This window comes from Bombus pyrosoma, linkage group LG2 (assembly GCF_014825855.1).
Source record: "Bombus pyrosoma isolate SC7728 linkage group LG2, ASM1482585v1, whole genome shotgun sequence".
Classification (NCBI taxonomy): Eukaryota; Metazoa; Arthropoda; class Insecta; order Hymenoptera; family Apidae; genus Bombus; species Bombus pyrosoma.
Genome location: NC_057771.1, coordinates 9,079,687 through 9,094,526, shown reverse-complemented (window position 1 = coordinate 9,094,526; position 14,840 = coordinate 9,079,687). Strand labels below are relative to the sequence as shown.

The 14,840-nt window shown below is 41.7% G+C and overlaps 1 protein-coding gene across 8 annotated transcripts in view; it reads left to right on the top strand.

The window, feature by feature from the left end:
- Positions 1-14,840, top strand: part of LOC122572622 (multidrug resistance protein homolog 49) — a 71,661-nt gene that overhangs the window by 25,273 nt on the left and 31,548 nt on the right. For 2 of the 8 annotated variants that reach the window (XM_043737853.1, XM_043737793.1), the window contains exons 1-2: positions 1,304-1,456; positions 3,406-3,792. The exons of 2 other annotated variants lie outside the window; for them this stretch is intronic. The gene's annotated coding sequence lies outside the window, so the exon portion shown is untranslated. Of the gene's footprint in view, positions 1-1,303; positions 1,509-3,072; positions 3,793-14,840 lie in introns of those variants that run through there. 4 more of the 8 variants (XM_043737862.1, XM_043737823.1, XM_043737813.1 and 1 more) reach the window with 3 other exon arrangements.

Genomic DNA, 14,840 nt, shown 5'->3' with positions numbered 1-14,840 from the left:
ACTATAATCAAATTTTCCTTTGTTCGTCAGATAAAATATATAATTTGTCACTATGGTATTAAAAGGCTAATAAGGACTGTTATAATTGGTTCAGTTGGTACAATGATATAACAGAATAGTATAAACGATAAGAATATGGACGATTGTTTCTACGATTTGATTTGTATTGCAGATAGAGACACAGACGTGTGGAAATTATTAGCTTCCTATAATTGCATTTTTCTTTCACATGAGATAAAAAATGTTCAACCTTTTACTCTAGAAGAAGGGAAGATGATGATTGTTGCAATAATACTTGGACCAGTTAATGGTAAAATTATAGTATAGTAACAAATGCATAAGTAATTTTCGAGGCATGGACAGATAAATTATATAATTTTAAAGTTGCACGAAATTAGCGATATTTAGATTATGTGTATTTATACTTAATTATGGGATATACATATAATTGTCAAAGTGATAGGTAGTATATCTTGAATCCACAAACGTGCAGAAGCTCATTAAAGCGGTGGTTTTAATTTCAAACATTTTAACCTGTCGGTCGAAGTCCAGCGTCTGATAAATTGTTCGGATTATATCCATTCATCAGATCGAGGGAACAGTATGTTTGTAGCCGTTGTGCTCCAGCAACCCACATTTATCTCGTGCCAAGCCTGCGCTTTCGTATTTGCGCTTTGCACAGGCCGCGTACCCGACCACGGATGTCAGTCTTCGCGCAGAATTTTTGCTACTTTCGTTTGGTCCGTGCCTCGATCGATCTTACTTTCCACGCATCTATTGTTTCGAGAAATAATACTACACTCCTATTGAAACGTTACACAGTTCGTATATAATCCTTGAATCGGCTGATCGATTACAGTCCTAATTGAGAGGTCGTAAGATCGACGACGATGAATTGAACGAAGATCATTGAGAACGAGATCGAGCGGTGAAACGGAACGAGGAGCGGTGCTCTAAAATAAACTTTTGGCATTACTCGCTGATTAGACGGAGAGAAGAGAGGATGTTCGAGATGGAAAATACCGGAACGATGCAACTTCCGTTCATTTTAGACGAGTACGTCAGAGGTTCTCGAAATACGTCATCGGGCGGTCGAAAAGACTAGCGACGTTAGACGTCATCGTTCGATCACAGGAGCGTCGCGACGCCACGGTGTGCCAGGCGGCGCGAATCTCGTCCCCAGAATTTCGACGATATCCGGTTCGCACTGGTTCCCGCTGGCTCGCTTCCGATCTCGACCACGTTCACGAGCACACACGGTGCACGTCCGGCCGTGGTCGTCCCTTTTCGACTTGCGGCGTTTGCTTCAGTCCAAGAGGGATGAAAAAGAGGGGACGCGTCGTCGTTGCGTAAGCGTCTGGACGTCGAGGCACCGTTGCGTCAGTCGTTCGAAAGCTACTAAGCATCGCGGTCCACGAAAAATCCGAGGGAATAAGCGCTCGCTCTCGCAACATTAGTGAGTTTCTCAAGAAGATAATCGCCGTCGAGAAAGAATCTGCGAAAAGCCGGTACACCACCCACCGAAGCTTTTCAACTTTGCCTCGTCTCGACTGCGCTTGGCTTCCTCTCCCGTTCAAGGTCACATCGCCTCGCATCATCTCGTTTCGCCGCATAAATCGCCGCACGAATTTCGAGTGTGCTTCTCTCTCTCTGCCACAGACCTTGACGGTGGAAAATTCAAGGTCAATGGCAGTACGTCGCTTTACAATAGGAACACGAGCGCGCAGCCGCGCCGTGAGATCGAATTTTATGGTGGCGCCCAGACGACGCGAACGATACGTGATTATGGGACGGAGCCATGTCGAATGCTCTTTTGTTCGCGCCTCTTGATCAACCAGCAGCGAATCAGTCGTACGATGTTGTCTTCGATTCATCGATCCTCTCGTCTATCTTTGATCAAACGTTTACCGATTACATAAGGATCGATGGCATCGCCTTTCAAGTACATATATCGAGAGGGTTTGTTTTCGTCGTGACCTTCATCTACAAACGACCTTCCTCTTCGATATATCTTCGTGAACTATAAAAGATAATTGTCTTTTTTCTTTCGAATACTCGTATTGAATAAATCGAGGGCGTAGTACAACGCGAAATAAATAGCCCGATATTCGGAAGCACGTGTAACGTAACTCGACCGTGGCATCTAATACCGTGGCTGGTCTGCTTTAAGGTGGCGCGTTATTTTCCACGCTTGAATTTTTTCACCACCCGGTTCTCCTATTAAACTCGCGCAACTGCATTTGGACGTTTGCATTTTGCACGCGGTGCAAAGTGACGTACCCTGGCGAGTGTTGTTATTCGTCTATGTTTCTTCCATTCTCAGCAGCTTCGTGACACAGAGATAACTCTTCCGATGGAGTATCATAGCTCTTTCCTTAAACATCGTCGTTGCTACAACAGTCGGGTTTTGCAAAGCTTGCAGCAACAACGATCGGTCTTCCGCGAACTTTCCAAGGGGAAAACCGGGATTTCCTCGTTCTCTGTTCGACCGTGTCTCTCATTGTTCGATCACGTGTTTTCCTTGTTAAGAACCGCGGCGTGTATTCGAAGTAGCTTTAACGAAGCTATGTCGAATAAGGAAATTCGTAATTCAAGAAAAACTCGTTTCTTTCTCGCACTTGCGACAGTTTCGTCGATATTGGCGACGCGTTCTTTCCCGCACGTGCATACATAATACCTGACATGCGGATCGATTCGAAGAAAATTGTCGTTATTTCACCTGATGTTACGAGGTCGTTTTGATTGAAATATTTTGCATATCATTTATTTGTTTGTTAGATTACGAGTTTCTTCCGTCTGTCATCCATCACATTTATATTCTGCATTAATCCATTGCGTTTTCCTTTACATGGTAATTCTTTGATACTATCAGTAAGCTCATCTGCATTAGCTTTATTTTACTGCGAGAAAACTGCGCGTCTAAATCCTATTTCGAAAAGATTAGTACATTTATTCCTCCAGAGTGTGGTCCTCTGTACATCTCCACTTCTTATTGGTGAAAACAGGGCGCAACAAATTGCATGCCACAAGTAGAATGCGAAGGATTAATTTTCAACCACGTATTTATCATTTAATCATTACACATTCGAAATAAATCTGCGATTCGATCTACTACTGTTACCATATTCTCACCGTAACATCCCTAGAAAATAGCGAAAGGTTAACAGAAATTGCTCGAAAGTTAAACACGTACGATAATCGAACTCCTGTTTCATCCAACTGTCTCTAATCACGTATTGGCAATCGGTAATTGTACGGCATAGTAAATTACGATCGGTGGCGCAGTGACGGTTGATCGGGTGCTACGACCGAGAACGAGGAAACCTAGCCGCATGTAAACTCGGGGAGACGGCGTTATCTCGCCGATGTCACCTCGGGCGTATAAAAGACGGACTCTTTCGACAGGTGGCTTCAGTAATTCATACTCGTGCGAGGCCGACCGATCCCGCCAGATTTAGTTCTCGTTCCACGTCGCGTGTGAACCTTCCCCACGAACACACGGTTGTTTGGTGCTGTGCGTGTCTAAGGTCATAGACAACATCGTTCTGCACTCTTCATCCCCTTGGCTCTCGACGCTTCGACCCAACCTTTGGATACATCTTCGATCGATCTTCGTTGGATCACGCGGTTCGTGCACGGCCGTGGGATACGCGTGCATTGACAAGCCGCATAGTGAAGCCTAGTGAAGTTGCGAGGGACACTTATGAAGGGGTCCGTCAACGCACCGAGGCCTATCGTTGATCAGAACAGATATATTTGGGATAACGATTGGAAACAGTAGCTTGGTACAAGGTACGTGATGAAAGTGCTACCGGGGGTCTTCGTGAATTTAATTATCCCACGTTGATATCTTCTTTGTTAATTCGGCAAATTTATGCGACGATTGTGATCGTTGAACTCGTCGATAATATTTTTCTTTTATTTTCGACGACCATCGGGTTCTATTAATATACTGGGTTTAAAGTGTCGCGTCGTCGCAATAGTCTGGAGAGTATCGATATTTTTGGACGATCTATATTTTTCAAACAGCGAGATGTTTGGAAGATATGGGCGTTAAAAATTGCTCAGAGTAGAGAAGAATCGTGTACGTTTATGGGATGTTTCATATAGACGATATGGGAACCACGTGTTTGATGATACGTTTACATGGGAACGATTAATCGCCGTTGGCTAATACACGGTTATCTGCGAGACCCTGGAAAAGGGTCGATTTAATCAGCGGAGGATATCAAACGCGTATGCTGGAATATATCAAGTTGATGCAACAGGAATTCACAGCCTGCATTGATTTTGACCTATGTTCTACGCACGGGTCAAATCACTTATCTTTGAAGCGTGCTTTACCTTGATCCCTTGTCAGGCGCATTTGTACCGTGTTAATTTATTATTCCTACGATTTGTGGATCGACTGTTTCGCTTCGAAGCAGAAGAAATTTTATAAGCGGAATAAAGTTTCATCTGTCGTTTTAACGTTTTAACGTTGAACTTTGACGAAGCCTAACGAATACGCGAAAGGTAAACGACCATGGAGATGGAATGCGACGGAATGAAGCCTTGCGTCGCCACTTAATCCTATTTAAAATTGAATCACCGACAAGCGGGTTCGTCTGCGTTCGTCGATGTTTCCGTGACCTTTTTTCCGCGACCTGTTGCCGTCAAAATTGCACGGAGGTAACACGACTAGAAGGAACATCGTACGTCGCTGTTTCGCTTATCGTAATCCTGTCGTACGTCCAGATTTGCCGATTTCTCCGTACGATTCGATGAAACGAACTCGCCAGGAAAATATAACGTTTCTAAGAGGGGAAATTTTCACTCGGGACAACCTGAAATTATTTTATTTGTATTTTCTAGCGTTATTTAATTTTTTTCACCGTTTCTCCCCTGTGTCTATTAATTTCGCAACAGTTCTATAATTATCGTTCGCAGTTCTCGTTCACAGTTTCTATTTATTCGTTCGTCGTTCCTTTTTTCCACGTTCACGTAGGCGGGTTCGTTTGAATAGAGTTTGAAAAATTCAAACGTACCAAACAAATCTCGGAGGACCGGCAGTTGCAGCAACGGAATGCTTGCAGCTAGTAGCAGAAACGCTGTACCAAAATAATCTTCGTGCGCAACTTTTATTAAAGCGTTGGTTGCGAACTGGCACAAGGCTCTGTTAGGACGGTCGTGTTCGTTGACCTACATGAATGAGAAATCGCACGATTTACCAATTTTCATGGGAATTCGCTCACTCGGTTTTGCTATTCTATACTCGTATTAATCGTGTGTATCTCGCTTCTATATTCTGGCGGTTATTACCAGCTAGAACGAAACCCAAACCGGATGGGTGCTATTGCGCTGTATCATTATTATCACACTCGAAATAAACTTCGTTGATCCATTATTGGCTTTATGGAGGTAAACTGGTAGGATGCCAAATTTTAGCCGAGTATCTCTGTCTGTAAACAGAATGGAAAGTGGTCGTTGGAAGAGGAAGAGGGACACGATCTCTCGTGGCGCAAGTTACTTGGCGTGTTTAAGACGGAACGACGATTTGTCGTGTTCGAAAAAGTATATTTCTCGAGGATCGACGATGCGCGAAGATGTATAGAACGCTGCGCCGGGCAACAAAATATCGAAGTGTAATCGGAAATATTTACTAGCGTTTCTCCACACGGGGAATGGTTGCCGGTATATTTTTTCTCCATGTTTTATCGAGCTTTTTATCGTGTGTGCCAGCAGCATCGCGACGACGAATGGCGTTCGTCTATCGACGTTATTCCTTCTCATTCCGCAAATGCTCTCTACATTGTTTTCTTTTATTTATTTTGGTTGAAACTTGACGATCGAAAGGATTCTGTCGATTCTATCGTGTCGCTTGACTCATTATCGAAGCAAAATAAAATTTCACTGCGACATTATTTATCTGTAAAGTGGATCAGTCGTCGCCGGAATCCCGCGCACTTCTCCCTTCCGCTTTTAATCGTGTGACGTAACGCTGCTTTGGGAATTTTCGAAATTCATGTAGGTCAGACACCCGCAGGTGGGAAAGGCACAATTATATAATGTCACAGTCATATTTTTCATCGACCCTTATCTTAACGACAATAGTCAAACAATATGAGATTATAGATTGTATTATTGGCGCCGTTCCGTTACTTTTTTCTGGCTATCTTCGCTTTTGCGTGGACAGCAATCGTTTGGCAGTTAATTTATTTGATAAACAATCGCTGTATCGTGTTCGTTCAATTGTGTACAATAGGATACGAAGTTTTGATTGTTTACGAGAAAGCATAGATTTTTTGATGAAAGAGTAACGTTGTTATCGCGTATTATTTCGCTGTTTCGTCTGGACACGTCGAGAATTCGCGTTGACATTTTGATGGAAGTTTAATAACTCCTCCTTTTATCATCGTTCCACGAACTTCCGTCATTATCTCTGACACGATCGTACAAGTCTGTCGACGTTTTCGCGGATATACAAACAACTTTTGTGTTTCTCAATTTAAGCAACGAAACCGCAATAGCGTAGCCTCGACGGTGACGGTATCAAATCTCTTCGAGTTGTTTCAACGACCGTTTCACAATTGAAATTGTTTGGATTCGTTCGTAGCACAACTTTTTCGTAGTCTGCTTCCCGACGATGAGTCAACTGAATCAATAAATCTGTTTCTATCGACCGATTCGTCGCCTAACTAACGCTAAAGGTTAATCATGCAAAAAAGATATTTTCATTCATTATAGGAAATTGTCGCGTCTACGACAATTGCGCGTGCAACTTTACGATGACAATTATAAAACGTGCATCCGTGTATTGTGTAGATAAATACCTGTTGTCTCTGTTTGGTATCATCAATAAACTGATTCGTGAATTGTACCATCGCTGTTGCCACGTTATTTTCATTGCAGTTAATAATCGTCTGTTTTGTGGAAAATTTATTACGAACCGTAAGGGGTATCGAGATTTTCCATTGCTTGTTTAAGACATTTTGTATAATCGAACTTTTACCAGTTACGAGTTACAAGTTATCGATATCGGTTAACACCCTTGTACATCATCAACATCAGTACATTAATTGGTAGTAGTAAAAAAAAAAGAAAATGAAATTTTACTGGCGAATTTTACAAGTTACAAATAATTTGAATACCATGTTTGACGAAGAAGTATGAAATCGTAAAAGAGACGTCTGTTGCCTATAATCTGTAACGTATTAATTTATCGATACATATTATCAATCGTTAAATTATTGTATTAGAGAGCTCTGATTGGAACAATTCATTGATCGAATGCAATGATATATCACCAGAGACCCCACGTGTATAATCTTAATTAAGTCTTTTACAATGATACGAGATAGCAAGAAAGATCCGTGCGCCACGGTTGATTGACGGCATGAGATTATATTTTCATGAATATTTGCTTAAAACCTCGTTCAGATTAGCCAAGTTATCTAAATTCAAGAAACTCGACATTTCTTTATTCTCAGAAATCTGTCGTTTATTTGACACCGAGTATCCTTTGTTCCTATTTTTGTCCATTCGTGAGTCAAGCAGTAAATTGATTTCAAATAGTTCCAAACACTTTAACAAGTGTCCAATAATAATAATTTGTATCTTTACGCTTCTTTCTATGTTGTCTCGCAAAAACTCGTCCTCGAGAGCATCATCGTAATGGGGTCGACGAATCAAAGAACAAAGGTGGTAAAATTCGATTGGCAGTGATCAAAGGGTAGGCTTTGCTCGAAGACTCGAAAGCTCGTTACCTTCGACGCTGAAATTCACGGGTCCGATCACGACAGGGCGCAGGGATACGGAGCGGAGATTTTCGCGGCGACGCGACCTTCTGTGTTGATTCGTGTAACAGCGTTAAACTCTAAACTCCCTTAACTGGATTGGACGGTCGACGAGCCGCGGATAGTTAGCGGCAGCTGTTGCGCAAAGGATTGCCAGCCCCCGTCCGCTGACAAGATCCCCGGTCGCTTTAATCTCCTTTGTTACGCGAATTCTCCACCTCCTCTAATGACTCGAAATTCCTGTGAAACGTGGCCGTCCCCTTCCAATTATCGTCACCCGCGATCCACAGAGTTTTCGCTATCGCTATTTTTCACTATTTTTTTTAATCACTTCCTTGTCCTTTTTTTTTAAAGTTCCTTTTTTCAAATCTTTCTTTTTTTATCGTCTTTCCTCCGTGTCGACTTCTCGTGTACACGGAACGAAACTAGAGAGAATTGGACGCGGAATCGACGAAGCAGCCAAGCGCTTTAGAGGATGGTAACCCACGATCGGACGCTGAGTGGGATTATCCGTTGCGGATTCGAAAACTCGTGTTAATCGAAATTGTTAGTTCGAAAAAGTTGATACGAGGTGTTTTTTAAACTTTCTATTGGTTCTACAACTGTCTGATTGGCTTTCGTTTCGGTGTATCTCGATATAGTGAAAGGGGTAGATGCTCTGTTTGCATAGCCGTGATTTGTTTCTACTTGATATCGCTCGCTTTATCGCGCGCCGATGGTCGAAGATTCCCAGATTTCTTTTATGAAGCAAGTTAATACGCCAATCCTTGAGAAACTATCGGTTCTAAGGATTACTGGTCAGTAAGATCTACATCTTTTGCCAGGTTTTATTTTATGCCGTTCTATCGCTTCGATCCTCTTCCCTCGATTATCGTTGGTAGGAAAGGAGATAGGACGATAGGGTGGGAAGAAGCGTTGGAACAGTGTCGAGTTTCGGCTTTGTGATATCGACGTTACCTAGAAGTAGCGATTGGAAACAGCTTCTCTGCGACGGAGTTAATTTTTACAAAGGGATTAAGCGGTTTCGAGTCAGACACGGAGAAGAACGCGGCAATGTCTTCCCGTTTGTCACGAAAAGGATTAGTTTGGTCGCGCGAAAACGAACTTCCTCGTTCGTTCTGTTTCCCTTTCTCTTTTTTCGCTTTCTATCCGAATTTTGAACACTGAAATCTGTTTTCCCTCGTCTTCACCTGTTTTTCTCTGCCGGCTCCTTCGCCATTAAGAGCGTTTAACGCTCTGTAACTAGGTTTTTGGTTTTATTTATATGAAATATTTTATTGTGCTCTATACTTCGCTGTCTGAGCGTTTACTACGTATAAATCACTTGATAAGTCAGATTCAAATGTTGGGCTATTTTCGGCTATTTAATTCAAGCGGAATTTTTCCAATGACGTTTGTACCAAACAATTCCACAGCTGTTAACTTGTATGTACTTTTCATAATTTTCATAACCATAATCATAATTTTTCGCCGCGTATTTCGAAAATTTATCTTCTGCACAGCTGTAATCTGTCTCCTGTCAATTTAGAATAATTAGCAACGTAATTAGAAAGTGTTTTAATACTCGTGAATAACAGTGCATATTATCGTAATACGCTTTTAACTTATCCCCGTAAAATAACGTCTTTCCTTCACCTGTTATTTTTATGTAACAAAAGATTTATCACGAGAATAAACAAATGAATAATTCGATGAAGTTCGAAAGCGGCACGATCATATCACAAACCGAAATAATAATAGACGGATGGCTTATCGATCTCGCGATATCTTTAAGATCATCTACGGAATTCCCAGTCGCATGAATCGTTTCACGCCACTTTGTCGTTCTCGAAAGCGACGCTTCTCTTCTTCTCTTTGACATCATTTTGACGCTAGGAAATCTTCGATGCTTTTCACCGCGCAACTCGAATCGTCGAAATCACGGAACAACGAGACGATTGTAAACACACCGTGTGTTTGCGTTCCTCGGCGATACGTCAAGGAACACATCGTCGTCGCGATCCTCGTTCGTCCGTTTCTATCGGTGGTGCAACACGGTGGTACAAGGTGTACGTTCTTTGGTGGCAAATGCTTACAATCTGAGGAAACTTTTCTTCGGAATCATTGTGGCAATATTGAAATAAACGACAATCATCGTATCTTGATCGATCACAGTCTCTTATTAGTCACAGAGATACGACCACCAATGAGTAAACTGAGTCTCACGTTGGATTACTTTCTGATAACACTGCCACTGTAATATCACCGGGTTCTTCCAATGCTTTACATTGTATCAATTAATCGAGGCATTGCGACCAACACGACAAATCGAATGTTTCGTTATCAGTCTAATCAAATATTCAGTGCAGCAACTAATCGATTAGAGAATTTATCATCCTTTTAAATAATAGTGTACGTTCTAGTACTCGCAAGCTATGTTTACTTTCGAGTAGAAATTAATCGATTTGTAAGAACTTTTGTCACCATATTTGCCCACAGCTTCATGATTTAATTAAATATTATGTTGTGCGGTATAATTACGGATACATCCATATATTCAATTATGTTATACGATGAATATTTCGCTAAAAATATTTGCAATATATCGGACAGAAATGAAAGATGTTAGAATATTCCTTTGCTTTCTCGGAGAAAGGCGAACACAGACAAAGGTCGTTCCTTGTCTTCGGTTTTGTTCGGTTTTGGATTTTCTTTAGGAAAAATAAACTCTTCTACCTTTGTATGATTTATACAGATTATAGGAATAAACGAATACCACGAACATTTAGAAAAATATGTACTCTCAATTCGGCTTCCTCGCAATCTGCACATTTTTCTGCCGTCTCGTCCTGATTAGTTCGACTCAGACTCGCTTTATTCGATGTCCAGATGCTTTTCTTGGCAACGTAAGCTCCATTCGCGATCGCCGTTCTTGGCAACGAGAATGTACCTTTTTAGTGCTTAAAGAAGATTTTGCTCGGTGACCTCGTAGAAAATCAGCGCCTTTGAACGAGGCGTCCCTCGTTTCGCCATTATCGCGCGATATTTTCGGTTTACCAGGTCGATGTAGCGAGAGAAAAGGACGAGGCGAGACGGAGAATCCGAGACGTACGTCTTCTGCCAACGTCGAAGAAGCTTCCGCGAAATCGAGTTGGCAAAAGAGTGGGCGGTGTTGGCCAGACTCGCCCAAGGTTGCAGACGATCTCGTCTGTCAGGTCCTCCACGTATTTAGCCTTTCGATCGACGCACGTGGACGTTGGATCGCGTGTATATAAAAATACCACCAGACGATTTGCTCGCGAATGATACAAGCCTCCTTATATTCTTTACGAAATACTCCTTTCTCTTTCTTTTTCTTGTTTTTTTTTGTTCAGCCTTTATGCTCGAAGAAATTGAGCCGCTCGGCGCGTGTAAGTATACGGTTTATTCTGAAAATAGCCGCCGAGGCACGCGTTTGTTTCTCAGTTTGCGTCACTCGAGTCGTAATTTCCACTATGACGTAGTCTGATACTTTTCCTACATTTTATACAAATCGTTCGGTTATACACGAGACGAGATTCAACGTTTGATGTAGTTCGCCAGTTAGAATATTTGAGTGAAAAAAGGGGGCTTCTTATTTACTGTAATTTTTATCTTCGACCAGGCAAACTTCATCTTGCAAACATTTTTCACGCGACCGTAAATATTAGGTCGTGACCTTTTCATTTTCGTAAACAGGGTTCAGTGAAATTGAACAAATTCTCAGTCGAAATGAACGCCGCTCGAATTGATAATCTCTTATTGTATTTTTCATCATTTTTTGATCCTTCGTTCGTGAAAATTGGCCCACTTCGAAGCAAAATACACGACAAGATGGGTTCTAGCGTCGTCGATTTTGGAGAAGCATTTTCCAGCCAGTGGATGGTTCGATATCAAGACGTGCTCAACTTATCTTTTTTTATGTTTCTCAAAGTTTTATATACAATATACGGATGAGGATTATCTTGTCGCAGTGCCTTCTCGAAGGAGCTGGCAAAATCAGCTTTTTGTTTCAACTTCTTCGTGCCATGATATTCGATAAAAATAATCAGGAAGAGTCACAAAGTATAAAAAATGAAAGAAAGATAGTGAATTCCATTGTCAACCCTTTATATTCTAAGGGAAAACATCATCGAATTATTGATAATGAGCCAAGAGTTTCTTGCACGATTCGCTTCTTACGCCAGAAATCCAGAATAATCGTTCAATAAACGAAAGGCGCTCAGTTGGAAGCTCGAATTGACTAACGTTATCGCTCACAGAAAATCTAGAGATACGCAGATATTTTGGATATTTTTGGTGATTCACGAGACTCTATTACGTGGAATTAGATCAGCGCTTCTATCTTGTTCGTGAGATGCTCATTGCACGGAATTATAATAAATTTATTGTCTGAATGAAACGACATTTACGATTTAACGCGGTTTGTTGGCTCAGAGAGAAAAGGTTTCCCTGTGTGCTATTGAAACGAAACATTTGTTCGTTTCGATAGCTTTAATAAGCGGAAAGATCGTAAACGTCGATTAAATTGTTCCAGTCGTTGCAAAGCAAGTCGGAGACGCGGTGTACAAGCGGCAGAAGCGGTAGGTCCACGGAACGTCTAAAATTAGTCGGCGGCCGATTACGGAATTCGTTGGTTCGCCGACTAGACGTCGACTACGAAAAGGAGGCCGCGAAACGCGTAATCGTGATCGTTAATAACGAAAGATACTTAAAATAAATTTTCTCGAATAACACGGTCGGGCCAAGATAAATATTGAAACCAGATGACTAAGAAAAATAAGTCATCATACCATTGATCGACCATTCGAACGATAAACTAACTTGTGTTTTAACATGAATATCATACATCACTATATCAATGTGCTGGCTTTTTGACACTAGAATTAACAAACTCGTGAAAGTGACGAATTTTATATTTTGTGCTTTTGATAATATTATTTCCATTGTTTCACTTTCGTTCGCACGGTACATTGTTATATTTATTGGTACAGTGTATTTACATACGGATTAAAATTAAAAATCCTAGAATTAACTAATTCCATCTCTCGAGTTTTTAACCCTAGGACTATCATCGTTTATCGTTTTGACAGGTTTCAAATTCATGGTTTTTGCGATCATTAATCTTAATTATAATCATCTGTGTGTATGATGCATTTCGGTCGGTAGTTCTACCGTTTAATAAAAAATTCACAATCTGGAAAGGGACGAACGTTTTTCAATAAAACGTTTCCTCCGAGCGGAAAAAGTTGGTTCAAGCATTCATCGTTGGTCGAACAGAGCATTGGTAAAATATTCTCGAATTCTAGAGGAACTTTTTTCCACGGGACATCGTTAGATTCAGATCTGGTAACGCGACCGACAACCGTCACGAATTAGGCGATGGCACGGTTCTCGAACTCTCCACATACAGTTGGGTTTAAGGCCGCGAGAAGTGTGCCCGCTGGCCGTTTGAAAATACAATGGAAATTAATTTGTCGGACTTAACGAACCTCCGAGAGCACAAAGCAGCCGAGCACGGTAAAGCGGAATCGCTTTAATTATAACTCTCCTCGGTCGAGGATCTCGTCGGCGGTAGCTTTATAATTCACGATTTCTGTTCTGGCGAAAAAGCTGCCCGCTGAAAAATTCCCACCTTTTGTACCGCTATCAGTCAGAGATGATCTCAGCTCGTGGTGTTGTAATATTTTCGTTACTAATTAAACGGCCGCAGCCTCCGTAAATTACGCGTCGATCGTAAATACGCGAACCACGACCAACTGGCTACGCGTGCTTTTGACAGATACCAGTGGATTAAAAGGTTTTTTCAATGCTGGCTGGTCCGCGTCGCTATCTACGAGGTGTTTCGTTCGTTTCATCGCGAAAACGTTGAACAATGTATTTAAGTATGGATTCAGAAGGAAACAAATCGTCGAGAGCTTGTTATTTTTGGATAAGCGATTAAGAGGTTTAAAGAAAATAGGATACAAGTTACGATGTTTTCAATTTCTTATAAGAATAACCAACTTTTGTGGAAAAGCATAAATTTCAAAGTGCAAATTAATTTACTTTTGGTTGTACCGATTGTTTTACACTTTATGAAATTGACATTTAACTGGCGTCTGATATTTGCTGAAACGTTACTTTTCGTTTTTTACGATTAAATGAATGAGAAAGATTCAGTTTCATTCGGCGTAAAGAAATTTATCAGCGAGGATAGGGAACATCGTGTAAGAGGAAACGGACGTTCTATGGTCAGACGCACTGGAAACCGACAACGCTAATCGCTACGCTTGTCTGTATCTGTCCATATACATTCTACCGTAAGATTGCTTTCGACGTATAGGCTGTGGTTACAGCTGCACGCGATTAACGATGCATCGAGATTTACATGGAACTAAGCAGATGGATAACGAGTAAGACCGTAGCTACAGCGGACGTGAATCCGCGCAAACTGGCGCTGTGACAAACTCAGTACGTCAAACCGTCAAATGCGCGTATAGATTCTAATGGACGTATGCATTGCGATCTTCGGATCTTCTGTTCGCTCGCTCTAACTACAACCTGAAGATTATCCAAACATATAGTCACTAATTCATCGTTCGATGACTTATTCCGCAACGACTTGCCCGTAATTCAGATTTAACAGCAATTTCGCGGATAAACATTGATCGATCTTTGGCAGAATTTCAGAAGATACACGGAACATTGTTCCTGGAAAAAATTGTTCGAGTCACCGGTGACCACGCAGGGATTATGCGACGCTCACCGCGGAAACTCCGTTGGAAATTAGTTTCCAAGCTTAATGGAGTTTCGCGATTGCGAAAGGTGCCGCGACGAACGACGAAAGTCGTCGGCGAACTTTCCGTGTAACTTTAGCAATTTTTCCCATTAGCCGCGATTTTTCAGCGGCGGAACACGCTCCTGACGAAGTTTACCGCCTTGCTAGTGCGGTAGTAAAGAAAGAAAGAGGGCGAACGATATCCGAGCAGATCGACTCGCGAATACATTAGCGCGACAAAACTTCGCACGGATTGTTTTCCTTGCCGAAATTTGTTCTTCGCCGTGTTACGGGGATCTCGAAAAGAT